General features: G+C 48.1%; 1 protein-coding gene across 1 annotated transcript in view; it reads right to left on the reverse strand.

The window, feature by feature from the left end:
* tbcelb (tubulin folding cofactor E-like b) overlaps positions 1-20,608 on the reverse strand; it is a 61,588-nt gene that overhangs the window by 29,547 nt on the left and 11,433 nt on the right. The gene's annotated exons all lie outside the window — the stretch shown is intronic.

Genomic DNA, 20,608 nt, shown 5'->3' on the forward strand with positions numbered 1-20,608 from the left:
CGGCGGGTTGGGGCAGAAATGTGGCGCGGCAGGGCGGAGAATCCAGCCCAAGGTAATTAAAATGCTGAGATTGTAAAACGCATTGTGAAATTGCTGTTCAAAAGGTTACCCGCTTGTTTTTAATAAACTCAGAATAGAAGAGAGATGGAGCTTTAAAACAGCAGATAGGCTTCCTTAGCTAAAGAACTGGAGACGTGTTGTATGCAATCCTTAGTTAGGACAGTCAGGGAGATGTTTTTGTGTTAGCAGTCAGCTAAATTAGCTTAAAAGCATTCAGTAAACATTGAAAGTTTGTGAAACACATTTACTTAATCAGATCAAAGAATAAATTAAAATGAGGGATAATTAATCTAGACGTCTGTTTGAGGAGAGCCCAGAGCACACAATGCCATCATAGAGATGGGTGGAGTTCTGGGAGGTTCTCCCATTTCAATTTATCTGGGTGTTTCCTGCGGACGTTAGTTGCATTTGGGTCTCATGTGATTTGCAGTTTAATAAGACATAGCCAAAGTTAGTGATAGCTAGCTAGGCTTGTACTGTAAGCAGAGCAAAAGAAACTTCCACCATTCAAAGCTACAGTGAGTCCTCCAGAGACTTCTGTTGAAGAAATTAACAAGCAAATTGGTCTTGAATTACTGAAAAGTAATCAGAACTGAGGCGTCACAATCAAGAGATAGCAAATTAAAGTTTTGAGCCAAGGCAAATTTGCAAGAGGACATTTAAAACCCGAGGGTGGTCTGTAAATCATTTTAAGATTGATGGGTCTGAGCCTTTGGTGGCAGCCATGAGGTGAACAGTCACACACGTGGTGGCTCTTGCCTGGGGATTTGGTTTTTTGGCCCTTTGTGCCCAGTTAACAAGTGATTTTTGGAAAGAAATTGGTGCAGTATGATGGAATAAGATCCCCTCTTGTGAGTGATGTCTGGTGGATACAATACAAGGCAGAAGTCGGACAAGGGATCTTTGTTGAATTCAGAATGTCCTTGAGCCTCAGAAGGGGAGGAAATGGCAGAGGTCTCTGTGGCGTCGATGTACACTCAGTGGACAACTAAGAAGTTGGTGGACTTCTTATCAAGCAAATTTAAGAAGCAGCGACAAGCGGTCACTGAGGATCTGGTGAAGGCCGAGGGGGCCATGGGACCTATTCGGGTGTCCTTGGACAGGATGGACCAGTGGATAGAGGTACAGGGAGGGACGATAAAGGGCGGTGCTCACCGGCCATAGCGACCGGATTGTTTCTCTGGAGGCAGAGATGGCATTGCTGGCAGAGGAACAGAGGGTGTTAAAGGCCAAGGTGATGATCTGGAGAATCGCTCCAGACGGCAGAATTTAAGAATTGTTGTGTTGCTGGAGGGTGGAAGGTACAAACGCCATGGATTACATCTCCAAGATGTTTGGAGAGTTGGTGGGGGAGGGGATCTTTCCAATTCTGCAGTTAACATTTTAGCAGACTCAGGAGAGGTACGCAATTGTTAATGGGGTGTTAGCAGGCACGCCAGCGGTTTTGGTCAACGTGTATGCACTGAAGTGGAATTCATTCAGGTGCTGACTCACATCAGCTAATACTGGATGGGGGGGGGGGGGGGGGGGGGGAGAGAGATCTCCAGCAGCAGCTCACCCCTCCCCGATAAACTCGGTGCATTCTATGCTCGTTTCAATCAGGAAACCACCAAACAGTTGTGAACTCCTCTAGCAGCCTCAGACACACCCACTGTCACAGCTTCCGAAGTCAGATTCGACTTCTTGAAAGTGAACCCTCGGAAAGCAATGGGTCCTGCTGGAAGCCGTGGTGATGCATCTGGATCCTGCGGAGACACTTAGATCCTGATTGGACAGGAGGAGATGAGGAATTGTATTTGTTTAATACAGATGGGCATAGCACCAGGTCCAGATGGTTTCCTATTGAATTTTATAGACAGTTTGCTGGTCTGTTTCTTTGCTGAATGCTGACGCTAGGTTGTTGGCAACTCGTTTGGAGCCTCACCTGCCAGGGTAATCTCGGAGGAGCAGACTGGAATTGTTAAGGACCGGAGGTTGTCGGCCAACATTAGGAGATTGTTGAATGTGGTGTTATCACCCTCCTCAGTGACCAAACCAGAGGGGATTATTTTGATGGACAGAGAAAAACATTCAATAAGGTTAAATTGAGATTTTGGGGCGGTTTGGCTTTGGGGCAAAATTTATATCTTGGATTAGGCTTTCACATAGGGCCCCCACTGAATGTCCACTCTAATGCCCTGAACTCGGGGGAATTTCAACTGAACAGGGGTACAACACAGGGGTGGCCATTATCTCAGTTGTTGATTGCCCTAGTAATTAAGCTGCCAGCTATTGTGCTGAGGTCATCTACCAGTTGGAGGGGGATAGAGCGTGGAAGGAGGGAACATAGAGTGTCTTTATATGCGGATGATTTGCTGTTATACATGACGGACCCACTCTCCAATGTGGTGGAGATAATGAGAGATGCCCAGGGAGTTTGGCTCCTTTTCAGGGTATAAGCTAAAGAGTGACTTGTTTCCAGTGAACCCCCCCGGGGAGGCTACCATTTCACCTGGCCAGGACTAATTTGGTGATTTTGGGTGGCCTCACTCAGTAAACTTAATCTGGTGGATGGGATGAAGGTTGCTTTTAACCGGTGGGATTCCCTTTCTCTGACCTTGGCAGGAAGAGTACAGGCGGTGAAGGTGAATATTCTCCCAGATTTTTTGTTTCTGTTCCAGTATCTCCCAGTCTTACTTTCTAAGGCTTTCTTTGGCAGGGTCAGTAAGCTAGTATCTACTTTAGTTTAGGCAGGTAAGACCCCTTGGTTCGCAAGGCATTTCTGCAAAGGACAAGACAATTGGGGGTTGGCACTCCCTAATCTGCTGTCATTACTGCAGGGCAAACATTGAGAAGGTGCAAGAGAGCTTTAAGAATTCGGTCTCCATTTGGGGCAGATGGAGCAGGCTTTGTGCAAAGGATCAAGTCTGAGGGCCCTTGTTACTGCACCACTCCCGTTCTCTCTTGTAAAATTTTCGTTGAGCCTAGTGGTAAAAGCCTCTGAGGATTTGGAATCAATTTAGGCAGCATTTTAAATAGGCTCAATGTCGCTGTTGGCGCTTATTCGTAGGAACCACAGATTTGTGCCGCCTGGTTTAGATTCAACTTTCAGGGCATGGGAATGGGGGGTTGAGGTTTTGGGATATGTTTCTGGAGGGTAGATTTGCTGGGTCTCGATGAGATTTTGGAGAAGTTCTAGCTCCCAAGAGGGAATGTATTCAGATACTTCCAGCTGCCCGATTTTGTATGCAAGGAGCTTGCTCCGTTCTTTTGATGCCGGCGCCCTCACTTATGGATTGGGTCATGAGGACTTCCGGTGGCAGCGATGCGGAGCTAAGCCGCACGTTCGGCAGCTCTCGCTAGAAACGGACTTTTGGGCTCTTTGTAGGGCCCCCAACGGTGCTTGATCGACAATTCCCGACGTGGGAAGGGGTCTGCAGTAGATCCCCAGGGTTCTATGGTCTGGACCAGGAGTGGGGCGAGCAGAAAAGCGGTGGCAGCGCCTCTGGAAAAGCGGGGGAAGGAAAACAAAATGGCGGCCGGCGGAGCCCTCGAGGAGTGGAGGCAGTGGGCGCAGGAGCAGCAGGAGACTCTTCAGCGTTGCTTCCAGGAGCTGAAGGTGGAGCTGCTGGTGTCGCTGAAGGCTACCACCGGTAAGCTGATGGAGGCTCAGACAGCCCAGGGGGCTGCGATCCGGGAGCTGCAGCAACAGGCCTCCGAAAGGGAGGATGGGGCCGCGGCCCTCGCGGGGAAGGTGGAGATGCATGAGGCGCTCCATAAAAAGTGGCATGAGCGGTTCGAGGAGATGGAGAACCGTTCGCGGCGGAAAAATTTACGGATCCTGGGCCTCACGGAGGGGCTGGAGGGGTCGGACCTGGCGGCCTATGTGGTCGTTTTGCTGAACTCGCTGATGGGAGCTGGGTCCTTCCAGGGGCCCCTGGAGCTGGAGGGGGCCCACAGAATACTGGCCAGGGGACCCAATCCGAATGAGCCGCCACGGGCGGTGCTGGTGCGGTTCCACCGGTTCGTTGACCGGTTGTGCGTGCTTCGGTGGGCCAAGAGGGAGCGGAGCAGCAAGTGGGAGAACAGGGTGGTGCGGATCTACCAGGACTGGAGTGCGGAGGTGGCTAAGCGGAGGGCCGGGTACAACCGGACGAAGGCGATGCTCCACAGACAGTGTGAAGTTTGGCATGTTGCTGACGGCGCGTCAGTGGGTCACCTACAAGGACCGTCACCATTATTTCGAGTCCCCGGAGGAGGCGTGGGCCTTTGTGCAGGCTGAGAAATTGGACTCAAACTGAGGGTCAGGGATGGGGGTTTTGTATGTAAATGTAACTGTGTCTATTTTTTTGGAGGGGGGGTTCTCTGTTTCATGCTGGATGTGTGTTGGCTTCAGGGTGGGTGGGGCGATGTCTTTTTGTATGGGTCTGGTGGACGGGTTCAGGCAGGGAGGTAAGCTGGGAGCGCGGGGAGCTGGTGATGGGGACCGGCAATGGGAGCTGCCCTAGAGGAGGTGGGGTTGGGCAGGGCGAAAGCGCGGGCTTTCCTCTTGTTTCCCGCGCCGCAGGGTCATGGGGGCGGGGTCGGGGCTGAGAAGTGCGGGCCTTTGCTTGTTTTTATTTTCCCGCGTAAGAGCGGGGGGGGGGGGGGGGGGAAAGAGGGCCTGCTGATGGGCATGGAGGAGGAGGAGTAGCCCCACGTGGGGAGGGGTCGGAGGTGTGGCGGGAGTCGCCGGGGTCTGCAGAAGTTAGCTGGCTCACGGGAGTGCTATGGGGGGGGGGGGGGGGGGGGGGGGGGGGGCGTACCGGGTTGCTGCTGAAATGGCCAGGAAGGAGCTGGAGTATGCAGGTGGTGCTGGGAGGGGAATTGCCGCCGTGGGGAACAGGCCGAGCGGGGGGCGCTGGCCAGTGGCGGGCAGGGGAAGGGTTATGGCTAGTCGGCAGGGGAGGGGGGCTGGGAGCCCTCTGATCCGGCTGATAACCTGGAATGTGAGGGGGCTGAACGGGCCGGTCAAGCGGGCCCGGGTGTTTACGCACTTGAAGGGGCTGAAGGCGGATGTGACCATGCTCCAGGAGACGCACCTGAAGGTGGCGGACCAGGTTCGACTGAGGAAGGGATGGGTGGGTGGGCCAAGTATTTCATTCAGGGCTGGATGCGAAGAATCGGGGGGTGGCAATCCTGGTGGGAAAGAGGGTGTCGTTTAAGGCATCAAAGGTGGTGGCTGACAGTGGCGGGAGGTATGTGATGGTGAGTGGTAAGCTGCAGCTGAGTGGTGCTGGTGAATGTCTACGCCCCGAACTGGGACGATGCGGGGTTTATGCGGCGCATGCTGGGCCGCATTCCGGATCTGGAGGCGGGGGGCCTGATCATGGGGAGGGGACTTCAACACGGTGCTGGATCCCCCATTGGATCGATCCAGGTCCCGGACGGGTAGGAGGCCGGTAGCGGCTAAGGTTTTGAGGGGGTTTATGGATCAGATGGGAGGGGTGGATCCCTGGAGGTTTGCAAGGCCAAGGGCCAGGGAATACTCGTTTTTCTCCCATGTGCATAAGGCCTATTCCAGGATCGATTTTTTTGTCCTGAGCAGGGGGCTGGTTTCGAGGGTGGAGGATGCCGATAACTCTGCCGTAGCCATTTCGGATCATGCCCCGCACTGGGTGGACCTCGGGCTGGGGGAGGAGAGGGACCAGCGCCCGCTCTGGCGCTTGGAGGTGGGGCTGCTGGCAGATGAGGAGGTGGCCGGGAGGGTTCGGGGGTGTATCAAGAGGTACCTTGAGGCCAACGATAATGGGGAGGTCTGAGTGGGGATGGTCTGGGAGGCATTGAAGGCGGTGATTAGAGGGGAGTTGATTTCCATCCAAACCCATAGGGAGAGGGGCGAGCAGAGAGAGAGGGAGAGATTGGTGGGGGAGATGGTGAGGGTGGATAGGAGATATGCGGAGGCTCCGGAGGAGGGATTGCTGGGGGAACGGCGTAGCCTTCAGGCCGGGTTCGATCTACTGACCACCAGAAAGGCGGAAGCTCAGTGGAGGAAAGCACAGGGAGCGGTGTATGAATATAGGGAGAAGGCGAGCAGGATGCTGGCACACCAGCTCCGAAAGCGAGACGTGGCCAATGAGATTGGGGATTGAAGGATAGAGATGGGAAGGTGGTGCGGAGGGGGGTAGACGTTAATGGGGTCTTCAGGGACTTTTATGGGGAATTGTACCGGTCTGAACCCCCGGTGGAGGGGGGGGGGGGGGGGGGGGGGGGGGAGCTGCGATTTCCGAAGGTGGAGCGGGGCAGGTGGAGGGACTGGGGGCACCAATTGAGCTGGTCACTGGGATTGGCAGCATGCAGTCGTGGAAGGTGCCGGGGCCTGATGGGTTTCCGGCTGAATTTTATGAAATGTATGCGGACCTGTTGGGCCCCCTGTTGGTTCGGACCTTTAATGAGGCAAGGGAGGGGGGGGGGCTTTGCCCCCAACTATGTCACGGGCGCTGATTTCCTTGATCCTTAAGCGGGACAAGGACCCCCTGCAGTGTGGGTCATATAGGCCGATCTCGCTGCTAAATGTAGACGCCAAGCTGTTGGCGAAGATCTTAGCTACAAGGATAGAGGATTGTGTGCCGGGGGTCAATCACGAGGACCAGACGGGGTTTGTAAAGGGAAGGCAGTTGAATACCAACATACGAAGGCTTCTGAATGTCATTATGATGCCGGCTGTGGAAGGGGAGGCGGAGATAGTGGTGGCATTAGACGCGGAGAAGGCCTTTGATAGGGTTGAGTGGGGGTATCTGTGAGAGGTGTTGGAAAGGTTTGGGTTTGGGGAGGGGTTTGTCCGTTGGGTGAGGCTGCTTTATGAGGCCCCGATGGCGAGTGTAGCCATGAATAGGAGGAAGTCGGAGTACTTTCAGCTGCACTGGGGGACGAGACAGGGGTGTCCCCTGTCCCCCTTGCTCTTTGTGTTGGCAATTGAGCCCCTGGCGTTGAGGAAGTCGGGGAACTGGAGGGGCCTGGTGCGGGGTGGGGAGGAGCATCGAGTGTCGCTTTATGCGGACGACCTGTTGCTGTATGTGGCGGACCCGGTGGGGGGAATGCCGGAGGTGATGACGATTCTCAGCGAATTTGGGGGCTTTTCTGGGTATAAGCTCAACCTGGGTAAGAGCGAGCTGTTCGTTGTGCACCCGGGGGATCAGGAGGAGGGGATTGGTAGGCTCCCACTGAAGCAGGCAGGGGGGAGCTTTAGGTACCTAGGGGTCCAGGTGGCTAGGAGCTGGGGGGGCCCTGCACAAGCTTAACCTCACAAGGCTGGTGGAGCAAATGGAGGAGGAGTTTAAAAGGTGGGATATGTTACCGCTGTCGCTGGCGGGTAGGGTGCAGTCCGTCAAGATGACGGTGCTCCCGAGGTTTTTGTTCCTGTTCCAGTGTCCAGGGTGTTTTTGGAGCGGGGCAGGGATAAGGGGGGAGGGGGGGGGGCTGGCGCTGCCCAACCTCTGTGGGTATTATTGGGCTGCCAATGCAGCGATGGTGCGTAAGTGGTAATGGATGGGGAAGGGGCAGCATGGAAGAGGATGGAGATGGTGTCCTGTGTGGACACGAGCCTGGAGGCGCTGGTAACAGCGCCGTTGCCGCTCCCTCCAACGAGGTATACCACGAGCCCGGTAGTGGCGGCTACCCTCAAAATTTGGGGGCAATGGAGACGGCATAGGGGGGAGGTGGGGGGGCTCGATGGAGGCCCCGATACGGGGGAACCACCGGTTTGTACCAGGGAGCATCGATGGCAGGTTTCTTGGCTGGCACAGGGTAGGTATTAGGAGGTTGAGGGACCTGTTTGTGGATGGGAGGTTTGTGAGCCTGGGTGAGTTAGAGGGGAAGTTTGGGCTCCCCCCGGGGAACATGTTTAGGTACATGCAGGTTAGGGCGTTTGCCAGGCGGCAGGTGGAGGGGTTCCCTCTGCTGCCCCCACGTGGGGTACGGGACAGGGTGCTCTCGGGGGTGTGGGTTTGAGGGGGGTGGATCTCGGACGTGTACCGCGTCATGCAGGAGGTGGATGAGGCCTCGGTGGAGGAGCTGAAGGGTAAATGGGAAGAGTAGCTGGGTGAGGAGATTGAGGAGGGGACGTGGGCAGATGCCCTGGAAAGAGTGAATTCCTCCTCTTCCTGTGCGAGGCTTAGCCTCATACAGTTCAAGGCGTTACGTAGGGCTCATATGACCGGGACGAGGATGAGCAGGTTCTTCGGGGGCGAAGACAGGTGTGCTAGGTGCTCGGGGAGCCCAGCGAACCATGCCCATATGTTCTGGGCATGCCCAACATTGGGGGACTTTTGGAAGGGGGTTGCAAGCACGGTGTCGAGGGTGGTAGGATCCAGGGTTGAGCCAGGCTGGGGACTCGCGATATTTGGGGTAGCAGCGGAGCCAGGAGTGCAGGAGGCGAAAGAGGCCGGTGTCCTGGCCTTTGCGTCCCTCGTAGCCCGGCGTAGGATTTTGCTCCAATGGAAGGATGCGAGGCCCCCAAGCGTGGAGGCCTGGATCAATGACATGGCGGGGTTCATCAAGTTGGAGAGGGTGAAATTCACACAGAGGGTCGGTGCAAGGGTTCTTTAGGCGGTGGCAGCCTTTCCTGGACTTCCTGGCGGAACGGTAGGGAAATAGGCCGGCAGCAGCAGCAACCCGGAGAGGGGGGGGGGGGGGGGGGGGTTTGGTTCGGTGGGAGGGAGAATTGTGTACATGGGTTGGTTGGATGTGGCAGGTGTATCTCTTTCCTTTTTGTTGTTTGCTTTTTTGTTTTTGCAGTTGCTGGGGAGGGGGGTTAGTTGTTGTTCTTTGGTTTTTACTATGGTTGTCTTGTTAATATTGTTTTGTTTTTTCTATTTTGTGAAAATCTTAATAAAAATTATTTTTCTTTAAAATGGATTGGGTCATGTCCTTGGGTGAGCTTGGGCAGGGAAGGATCTCAAGATGTTTATGGGCAGTTGTTAGCGATGGAGCAGGCATCACTGGAGGAAGTAAAGAGGAAATGGGAGGACGAGCTGGGTTTGGTTTTAGAGGGCGGGGGGGGGGGGGGGCGGAGTGTGACACTTCATCGAGTTAACTTCACCTCTTTGTGTGCAAGGTTAAGTCTGAGACAGTTCAAGGTGGTGCATAGGGCACGTTTGAGTGGGGGTAGAGAACATGGAAGAGTGGTGCTCTAAGGACCAGTGAACTACATGTACATGTTCTAGTCCTGCCCCAAGCGACTGTTGATTTTTGTGTCTTTCTTTTTGAAACAATGTCAGGAATTCTGGTTCTGTTGGAACCTTGTCCATTGGTGGCCATTTCTTTGAGTGTTGGACTCGCTGGTGCTGCAGGCAGGGACGAAGGCAGATGGTTTGGCCTTTGTCTCACTAATAGCCCAAGGCGGGTCTTGCTTGGCTGGAGGTCTTCGGTGCCGCCTAAGGCTTCACTCTAGTTAGGGGACCTGATGGAATGTTTGTACCAAGAGACAATCAAGTATGCGATGAGGGGTTGGATGGGTTTTACTCAAGATGGCAGGATGTTCATTGCCTTTTTCAGGGAGCTGGTTATTGTCAGCTATGTGTGTGTGTGGGGAGGTGGGGGGGAAGAGAGAGAGAGAGAGAGAGAGAGAGAGAGGAGAGAGAGAGAGAGAGAGAGAGGAGAGAGAGAGAGAGAGAGAGAGAGAGAGAGAGAGGAGAGAGAGAGAGAGAGAGAGAGAGAGAGAGAGAGAGAGAGACAGAGAGAGAGAGAGAGAGAGAGAGAGAGAGAGAGAGAGAGAGAGAGAGAGAGAGAGCAGAGAGAGAGAGAGAGAGAAGGGAAAGTGTCCTCTGTTCCAGAGAAAACCCACGCCGGTCCAACCACTCTTCATAACTTAAACGTTCCATCCCAGGCAACACCCTGGTGGATCGCCTGGGAGGGTGATAGAGGCAGGCTGCCTCACATCCTTTAAGAAGTACCTGGATGAGCACTCAATACGCTATAACATTCAAGGCTATGGTAGGCAGGTCAGGTGCTTTTCATGTCGGTGCAGACTCGATGGGATGAAGAGCCTCTTCTGCACTATTATTCTGTGATTTTCAACATTTGCTGGTGACATAAAACTTGAAGGATTGTAATCTGTGAAGAGGATGGTGCGGAACTTCAGCACAACATAGACATATTGGTGAACAGGGTAGATAAGTAGCAGATGACATTCAATGTGGAGAAGTGAGATGTGACACATTTTAGTAGGAAGAACATGAGCTACAATATAAAATAAGGGGTAAAATTATTAAGGGGGTACAGGAACAGAGGGATCTGGGTGTATATGTGCCTAGAACAATGAAGGTGCAGGAAAGGTGGAGGCACCAGTGCATAAAGTAAATAGTATTCTGGGTTTTAATAATAGTGGCATAGAGTTCAAGAACGAGGAGATTATATGCTGAATTTATACAAGACACTAGTTATACCCCTGCTGGAACAGTGTGTACAGTCTTGGATGGCACTCTATAGGAAGGGTGAGAACGCATTGGAGAGTGCAGAAGGCGCTTATAAGAATGGTTTCAGGGATAAGAAACTTCAGCCATGAGGATCGATTGGAGAGGTTGGGCCTGTTCTCCTTGGAGAGAACGCTGAGAGATTTGATAGAGATGTTCAGCTAGACAGAGTAGACGCTTGTAAAAGGATCAAGCGGGTAGGCATAGATTTAATGATTTGCAAAAGAAGTATATGTGCTACGAGAAAAATTATTTTTCAAACGAGAGGTTGGGGTCTGGAATGCACAGCCTGGAAGTGTAGTGGGGACAGGTTCAATCGAGGCATTCAGGTGGGCATTCGATGATTATTTGAATAGAATGTGCGCAAGTGCAGGGAAAAGGCAGGAGAACGGCACAAGGTCATGATGCTCGTTTGGAGGGCCAGTACAGACACAATGGGCCAAATGGCCCCCTCCGTAAAAATTGTGATTCTGCGAAAAAAACTCCAGTACGTTTGTCAAACATGATTTAGCTTTCATACATTTATGTTGGCTTTGTCTAACTTCATTGATATTTTCAAAGTGTCCTGGTATCACATGCTTTATAACAGACGGTAACATTTTCTGATGTCAGGCTAACCGGCCTGTAATTAAATTTACTCCCTCCCTCTTTCTGTAAGTAGTGGGGTTACACTTTCCACTCTCCAATCTGCCAGGATCATTCCAGAAACTACAGAATTTTTGAAGCTGACGAGCAACGCATCCACTATTTTCATGGCCACCTTCTTAATGACTTCACGGGGTTTTGGGGATAGCGCAAGACAGTGCCATTGAGGCAGATATCAGCCATGATCTAATGGAATTGCAGAGCATTAATGGGCCAAATGGTCAACTCCTACGTTCCAATGCTCCTAATGCATGTTTAAGTGATTCAGAACGTGTGGATGGTCGTGCTATGGTTCATATGAAATGTCCCTCCTTCACAATAAATAATGCTTTAATTGGCGAGGTTGGATATGTGTGGTGCTGAGAACTTGACAATTTCAAGGCATCTCTTCAATTCTTCTTTGTCTTGGGGAGTATGTGTGTCATATTTACCTAAATCATGATAGATCCGTGGACTGGAATAAAGAGCTGAGAACGTTAATCTGACCCACATTCACCTGGCATTTCTTGCTGCTGAAGACATGTCCTTCACGATGAGTTGCTGCCATCACAGACTAGATTTTAGTTGTGCTCTTCTTTGGTTTTGCCCAGCACCACAATGTATAAGCATCCAGAAATATTTTCTGTAATTCTGCTGGAACAGATCCTGACTGGAAACACCAAAATGCAATCTCTGGAAACAGCACCTTCCAAAATGGTGCCCTGAATATAGTGATTTCTCAAGATCCCTCTGTCAACCAGAACTGACCACTATTTGTTTGGTATCCAACTTGGAGAAAAACATGGCTCCTGTGAAATTGACATTCAATTTCGCTCATGTTGGAATCTTGTACAGGTATCTCTTTAGAGTGAGATCCAAGAAACCTGGATTGTGCCATATTTTTTCTTTACTATGCATGTGATGGAACTGTACCCAGCGTGCCTTACGCACAGCCTTATATAATGTTGTCAAGCTCCATGCCATCCAACTCACTTTTAAGCTTCTCCTGTATGTGCACACTGCATACTGAGGGTTGATTGACATAATTGCATCTTCTCTAGTGAGTACAGCATCACCACTGACATTTACAATAGTGTCAAATCCATATATGAATATTTCTATTTTCCACGAACAGGATGTGGGCATTGGGCAGCACTGGTCCAGCCAGCATTTATTTCCCATCCCTAATTGCCCTTGAGAAGGTGATGATGATGAAGAGCCATTTTCTTGAACCATTTGGTGTATGTACACCCACAGTGCTGTTTAAGTAGTTCCAGGATTTTGACCCAGCGACAGTGAAGGAACGGCAATAAAGTTTCAAGTCAGGATGGCGAGAGACTTGGAGAGGAACATTGTAGCTGGTGGCATTCCTATGCATCTGCTGCCTATGTCCTTCTAGGTAGTGCTAGGTGCTTGTGTGGCTATTTCAGAGGACATTTAAGAATCAACAAGATTGCTGTGGGTCTGGAGTCACATCGACATGAGACCAGGTAAGGACAGCAGATTTTATTCTTGAAAGGACAATAGTGAACCAGGTGGGTTTTTAACGATAATCGCCAATGATCTCAATCATTAGATTTTTAATTCCAGATTTTTTTATTGGGCCTGTGAAAAAGTGGTGCGTGTGTGTGTGTGTGGGGGAATGCATCTGCCGATCTAGGTGAGAGGAACATCAGTGCAGAGACTGAAACCCTGGGCTTGGATCCTTGTTAAAACTGCTCCTGAAATCCCAGGGAGAGTCCTTTGAGAACGGAAACCCAAGTTCAAAGATAGTATTTTTCTGCGGCCAAGGGAACGTACACAGTACGTACATAGTAGACAAAAGAATAATCAACAGAGAACATTGACAAATGTACATCAACAAACAGTGATTAGTTGCAGCACAGAACAAGGGGCCAAACAAAGCAATACATGAGCAAGAGCAGCAGAGGGTGTCTTGAATAGTGCTCTTCCAGGGAACAGATCAGTCCGAGGTGGAGTCATTGAGGAGCCTTGTAGCTATGGGGAAGAAGCTGTTTGTATGTCTGGATGTATGGGTCTTCAGACTTCTGCCTGATGGAAGGGTCTGGAAGAAGGCAATGCCTGGGTGGGCAGGGTCTCTGATAATGCTGTCTGCCTTTCTGAGGCAGCGGGAGGTGTAGACAGAATCAATGTGTGGATGGCAAGCTTGTGTGATGCGTTGGGCTGAGTTCACCACACCCTGCAGTTTTTTGAGATCTTGGACCGAGCAGTTGCTGTACCAGGCTGTGATGCAGCCGGATAGGATGCTCTCTATCGCACATCTGCAGAAGTTTGTGAGACGCGATGCAGACATGCCAAATTTCTTTAGCTTCCATAGGAAGTAAAAACGTCGTTGGGCTTTCTTGACTGTTGCATCAACGCGAGTGGACCAGGACAGACTGTTGGTGATGGTGACCCCCAGGAACTTAAAGCTATCGACCATCTCCACTTCGGAGCCATTGATGCAGACGGGAGTGTGTGTCGTGCTACGCTTCCTGAAGTTGATGATCAGTTCCTTGGTCTTTCCAACATGTTGAGAGGTTGTTTTCGGTGCACCATGCAACCAAGTGATTTATCGCCCTCCTGTAGTCTGATTCATCGTTGTTTGAGATACAGCCCACCACAGTTGTATCATCCGCAAACTTGTAGATTGAGTTGGCATTAAATATCGCCACACAGTCATGTGTGAATAGGAAGTACAGTAGATAACTGAGCACATATCCTTGCGGGGCCCCGGTGTTGAAGAACGCACTGCCTGGGAGAGTGATGGAGGTAGGTTTCCTCACATCCTTTAAAATGTACCTGGATGAGCACTTGGCATGTCTTAACATTCGAGCCTATGGGCAAAGTGCTGGCCAATGGGATTAGGATTGGCAGATCAGTTGCCTTTCATGTGGCGGTGCAGACTCTATGGGCTGAAGGACCTCTTCTGCACTGTATGTTTCTGTGATTCTATTTCAGAAACCTGGCTGGCAGGATGTTTGCGCTTGCTCCTATGATATCAGTTGTGACCATGTGTTTGCCGCATTTCTTCAGCACATTGTAGAAGTCTCCAAATTTTTGACTTCATCCACACTTGTCTCACAGTCTCCCACTTACCTGGGAGTCGGAGAGGCAGTGAACCTGAGGGAGTTGCTCAAAGCGGGACAGTATAAAACAGGGCGAAGGCTTGAGGTCTACACCACTGGGAGCCAGAGTCAGTGGGACCATTCAGCTGCTCAGAACTGGTCTATAAGATCATAAGACATAGGAGCAGAATTAGGCCACTCAACCCATCGAGTATGCTCCGCCATTCAATCATGGCTGATGTGCTGAGTTCAAAAGGAGAATAAGAAAAAACAAATAGTGAAATCACAGGAAAACTGCAAGTTCATTGGTTGGCAAGAAACTGTTGTTAGGGATAGTCTTTAAATTGTTGCAAATTAGAAAGCTGTGTTATTGCCAGTGCTACATGCACGAGTACAGAAATAGGAGGGCAAGGCAGATTAATTGGAGATGGACCGGGCTCACAGGGCACTGATGCGCAAGCCCCAGGGTCATGAGCCCCCCCCCCCCCCCCCCCCAACGAGGGCAATAACGGTGATTCTGCATCGATTCCTGGGCAAAGAACGCATCATGAGATGGGCTAGTGAGACGAAACGGTTCATCTGGGAAGGAGCTGAGATCCGGGTTTGCCAAGACTTGGGAGCAGAACTTGCTAAGAGGAGGGTGAGTTTTAATAAAGTTAAAGCGTTCCTGCATGCCTAGGGAATAAAACATAGAACAGTACAGCACAGAACAGGCCCTTCGGCCCTCGATGTTGTGCCGAGCCTTGCCCGAAACCAAGATCAAGCTATCCCACTCCCTGTCATTCTGGTGTGCTCCATGTGCCTATCCAATAACCGCTTGAAAATTCCTAAAGTGTCCGACTCCACTATCACAGCAGGCAGTCCATTCCACACCCTAACCACTCTCTGAGTAAAGAACCTACCTCAGACATCCCTCCTATATCTCCCACACTGAACCTTATAGTTATGCCCCCCTGTAACAGCTACACCCACCCGAGGAAATAGGCTCTGAAAGTCCACTCTATCTATCCCCCTCATCATCTTATAAACCTCTATTAGGTCGCCTCTCATCCTCCTCCGCTCCAAAGAGAAAAGCCCGAGCTCCCTCAACCTTACCTCATAAGACCTATCCTGCAAACCAGGCAGCATCCTGGTAAATCTCCTTTGCACCCTTTCCAATGCTTCCACATCCTTCCTATAGTGAGGTGACCAGAACTGCGCACACTACTCCAAATGTGGTCTCACCAGGGTCATATACAGTTGCAGCATAACCCCACGGCTCTTAAATTCAACCCCCCGTTAATAAACGGCAACACACTATAGGCCTTCTTCACGGCTCTATCCACTTGAGTGGCAACCTTCAGAGATCTGTGGACATGAACCCCAAGATCTCTCTGTTCCTCAGAACCCTGCCGTTGACCCTGTAATCCACATTCAAATTTTTCCTACCAAAATAAATCACCTCGCACTTATCAGGGTTAAACTCCATCTGCCATTTTTCGGCCCAGCTCTGCATCATATCAATGTCTCTTTGCAGCCTACAACAGCCCTCTACCTCATCCACTACTTCTCAGGAGAAATTGTATTTAACTAACTTGAAGAGGTAACAGAAAAGGTCGATGAGGGTAAAGCTGTAGATGTGATGTACACTTTCAAAGGAATTTGGTATAGTGCCACACAACAGACTTGACAAAGATTATAGCTCATGGCATAAAAGCAACGTGGATACAAAATTAGCTGAGTATTTGGGGAAGGGGGTGGCGCAGTGATATTGTCACTGGATTAGTAATCCAGAGAGCCAGGGTAATGTTCTGGGGACCAGGTCCGAATCCCACCATGAAATTTGAATTCAATAAAAATAGAATTAAAAAGTCGAATAATGATGACCATGAAACAATGCCAATTGTCATAAAAACCTATGTTTGCCTAATATCCTTTAGGGAAGGAAATCTGTCGTCCCCTTACGTGGTCTGAGTGGACAAAATAAATATGAAATGTAGGAAAATGTGAAGTTATGCACTTTTGTAGGAATAATAAAGGAGCTGAATATTATTTAAATGGGGCAAGGCTGCAGAAAGCTGCAGCACGAGGATTCGGGGGTCCTTGTGCATAAATCACAAAAAGCCAGTATGCAAGGTCAGCAGCTAATAGGGAAGGTAAATGGAACGTGGCATTTATTTCAAAGGGAATGGAGTATAAAAATACTAAAACTACACAAGGCACTAATTAGACCACACCTGTAATACTGTGAACAGTTTTGGTCCCTTTATCCAAATAAAATACTGGCATTGGAGGCAATCCAGAGAAAGTCCACTGATTCCAGGTATAGAGGGATTTTCTTATGAGGAGAGGTTGAGTAGGTTGGGCCTGTATCCAATGGAATTAAGAAGAATGAAAGGCAAACTTATTGAGACAAAGGATTCTAAGCGGGTTTAATAGGGCAGATGCAGAGAGGTTGTTTCCCGTTGTGAGACTGTAGGACTCGGGGACATAATCTCAGAGTAAGGGGTCGCCCGTTTAGACAGATGAGGAGGAATTTCTTCTGAGGGTAGTAAGTCTGTGGGGCATTCTAAAATGAGAATCTTAGAATAAGAGGTAGCAAATTTAAAACGCCCGAGGCATGTTGGGATTTCACTTTGAACATTAACAGTCTCTAACTGGGCTCTTGGCAGGATTTCAATTCCACAGACTATGCCAATTTCCCAGTGCACCTCATACAAGGTTTAAGGCAACAGGATTTCAGTGAACTTCTAGTGTGTTTCAGAAGCAGTTACAGCACTGTCAATTACTGAAACTAAGGGAAGATTTATCCCTGAATGCTTTGCAATAATTAACCACGGTTACGTTAATAGTATTAGCAGAAAAGTTGGAATTTGAGTTAGTTTAAAAAGCAGACAAAATTGAGGCAAAATCTCAGGAAATAAAAAGAGGAAAGTTAATTCAGATAGCAATTCAGTTGAGTAGAATTTAGTGGCAGATGAAGCCTGAATTAGAAGAATAAATGGACATGCGAAAGTTTGAACTAGAAGTTCCGGAGAGAGAAGTTAGCAAGGAAGGAAAGAGAAAAGAGATAGAGATTAGAGATTCAAAGAGAAATGGAGACTGCTTATCATGGAAAAAAAAAAGGCTTGGATTATATGGTGAAGAAGGATAGAAAAATAAACATGAAAATGAACAGCCTTTAAGCTATAATGAAGGGGAGGAAGTAAGGAAGGAGCAAGTTCTCGCCAAGGTGGTCAGATGATAGTGTAAACGACAGGGTTGGGTCAAAAACACCAACATGATTGCACTGTCAAAAGATTGATCGTGTGAAAGCAGGTTATTGCCGCCTCAGTGGTACTGATGCAAATATTGCGCATTTCTACAGTGAAAACTGCATTAGAAAGCAAAGCCTGTGAAAACCAACTGCTACTTATAGCGGAGTCAAAGAGAGCCGTGAAGGATTATAAGGGATTTATATTTGATGGGGAAAACACTCCATTTTTGTCCAAGGAAGAATCTATAAAGATTGTTCTTATCTGTAATACTGATTTAGACCAAGCTTGCTAGCAAAAGATTTAGGCTTTCAAACGTTTTTATGATGTATTAATAAGGGGTATTGATGGCAGTGTGTACCCATCCCATTGTGCAGAATCAATTTGAATTGTGCTCTGGTAAATGAGTCTATGGTTGGCATTGTTTCTAAATTACTCATTAAAGATGTAGATTTTACATCCATGTTTTTCGATAATCCGGGATTATGTGCCACAGTTCAAGAATGGTTCCGAAGAGTATAACCTCTTAATTTATCAGTGATCCAGTTAAGAAACAAACTGATGCAAGGAAAAATAGCGATGGAACTCGAGTGATTGATGGTACATAGGCAGCAAAGGTGTCTGCAGAATTTCAGAATCAAAATTAGTCACAGAAGGCCTTAAACCTCAGGTGATCCTAAAAGATTAATGACAGTTAACACCGAATTAAGTGCACCCGTCAGTGATGAGAGAGCACACAGAAGTGTTGGGATACAGAATACAGCTGCAAAATAACCAAACTGGACTGAGTTCAAAAGACCAGTCACAACTTCAAAATGATTGAAATAAAGTAATTTGTGAATTGTGTGGAAGACTCAAAGTATTAGAAAGAAAACGGAGGGTCCAAAACAAAGAAGGTGTTGCTATTGCTCAGGAAAAAAAATTAAATTTGATTTGAATGGGATCAGGAGAAACTGAAAGATTTTAACATAACAAAAAAAAAATCAAACATTTTTGCTTAAACATAAGCATCTCAAGAACATTCTTGGATAACCAATGATTTTGACCAAAGGAGGTTCGAGTTTGTGGCACAAAATGCCAAATGTGACTTGTCTCAAAGATTAGCTCAATGGAGCGAGAACATACAATTTAACTGGTCTTCACTGGACTTTCTTTGTAGAGTCAAACAATGAGAAAGCTACAGACATGAGAGACAATGAGTTTGAAAAGCTGAAATTTGCACAGATTGTTTTACAAATTGAACTTTTCACCAGTGTATATTGAAAAATCTCCTTTGTAGATGGAACTAAAACATTGGGGCAGCACGGTAGCACACGTGGATAGCACTGTGGCTTCACAGCGTCAGGGTCCAGGTTCGAATCCCCGCTGAGTAACTGTCTGTGCGGAGTCTGCACGTTCTCCCCGTGTCTGCGTGGGTTTCCTCCGGGTGCTCCGGTTTCCTCCCACACTCCAAAGACGTGCAGGTTAGGTGGATTGACCATGATAAATTGACCTTGGTGACCAAAAAAAGGTTAGGAGGGGTTATTGGGTTACGGTGGAAGTGATGGCTTAAGCGGGTCGGTGCAGACTCGATAGGCTGAATGGCCTCCTTCTGCACTGTATGTTCTATGTAATTCTCAAAAATAACATTTAATTGGAATGGGATTCATGGATATGGAATTCAGCAGAGTTGATGAACTTGTAAAGCGATTGGACAAATAGGGGGTTGGGGTTGATTCGTGTCTATTGCATGCTGTTTTGAAAGTAGTAATATAAGAAATGGCATATTTTCTTTTTGGCAATGAAGTGTTTGCTATATCTAGTTCATAATTTATTTGATTATTTTGAGAGATAATTTTGGGTTCCAGGAACGCTATTGTAAAAGGCAAGGTAATTAAAATGAAATTGCCAGAACATCAAAAGAAATTGCCGTTCAAAAGGTTACGCATGTTTGTTTAATAGTCAGAATAGCAGAGAGCTATAAAACATATGGGCTTACTGAACTACAAAACTGCAGGCTGAAATCCTGACAGTCAGGGAAGTCCAGAGAGATGTGTGTGTTTTGGAAATTAAGAAAAAAATAATTTTAAAACATTCAGTAAACACTCAAAGGGTTGTAAACTCCATTTACCTCATCAGATCAAATAAGAAATTATAAATGAGGGGTAATCTGAAGATGGGTTTAAGGACATTGTTAGGGAGATGAGAAGAAGCTCTTTGGTTTCAATGTATCTGGTTGTTTGCTGGAAAAATTAGCTGTAATTTAGACATCATATGTTTGCAGCTCACCAAGAGATAGACGAAGTAAACGATAGCCAGCCCTGTGCTGGAAGCATAATAAAAACAAAACTAACTTCATCATTCACTGCATTAATGCCTTAATCTCAGATTGAAACTAATGGAAGACTTTACAGTGGTCCTCCAGAGAGCCCTGTGCCAAATAAATTAACAAGCAGATTAGCACGGAACTATGGAAAAGTAACCCGACAAATGACAAATCCACAGTCAAGAGATGGTAAATTACGTTTTACTGAGACTAATTGGGAGCTGTAGGGAATTCTCAACTGACTGTGGCATACTCGTGGGTGGTCCCTATAGAAGTAAATAACCTTACTTAGAAGAGAATTTTGGGGGAAAAGATGTAAACCTGAGTGCATAACATATAGTTATAAATCATATTAAGTTAATTGTATCCATTGTTTAAATCTTTTATATCCAACAAAGTTTTGTGTTTTTGTTTAAAAAAACATCTTTTTCGAACGTCTATTGGTTAAAAGGTGTGCCCCAGATTTTCAAATGCTAATAGTCCCCAACTGATCATCACAATAACATTGCCAGGATAAAGGATGGTGAGCTGAATTAAGATATTATTTACAGTACATTCAGAACAGAGCTATTAAATAAAAGCAAAATACTGATGCTGGAAATCCAAAAGAGTCACTCGGACTCGAAACGTTAACTCTGCTTCTCTCTCCACAGATACTGCCAGACCTGCTGCATTTCCCCCGCATTTTCTGGTTTAACGTCTGTTAAATGAAATCTTGACTCCCTCTTGTCCACTAATGTAATATCTCACTAAACAGGAAATAATAAAGCTTTGTTTCATAGAATTTATAGTGCTGCAAAGCTGCAAAGTTCAGGTATTTTGCCTGTCCCAATATTTAATAAAAAAATAATTTTCAGTTTTGATAAAAGGGTCATTGACCTGACACAT

The sequence above is a fragment of the Scyliorhinus canicula genome, chromosome 19, assembly GCF_902713615.1.
Source record: "Scyliorhinus canicula chromosome 19, sScyCan1.1, whole genome shotgun sequence".
In the NCBI taxonomy this organism is placed as follows: Eukaryota; Metazoa; Chordata; class Chondrichthyes; order Carcharhiniformes; family Scyliorhinidae; genus Scyliorhinus; species Scyliorhinus canicula.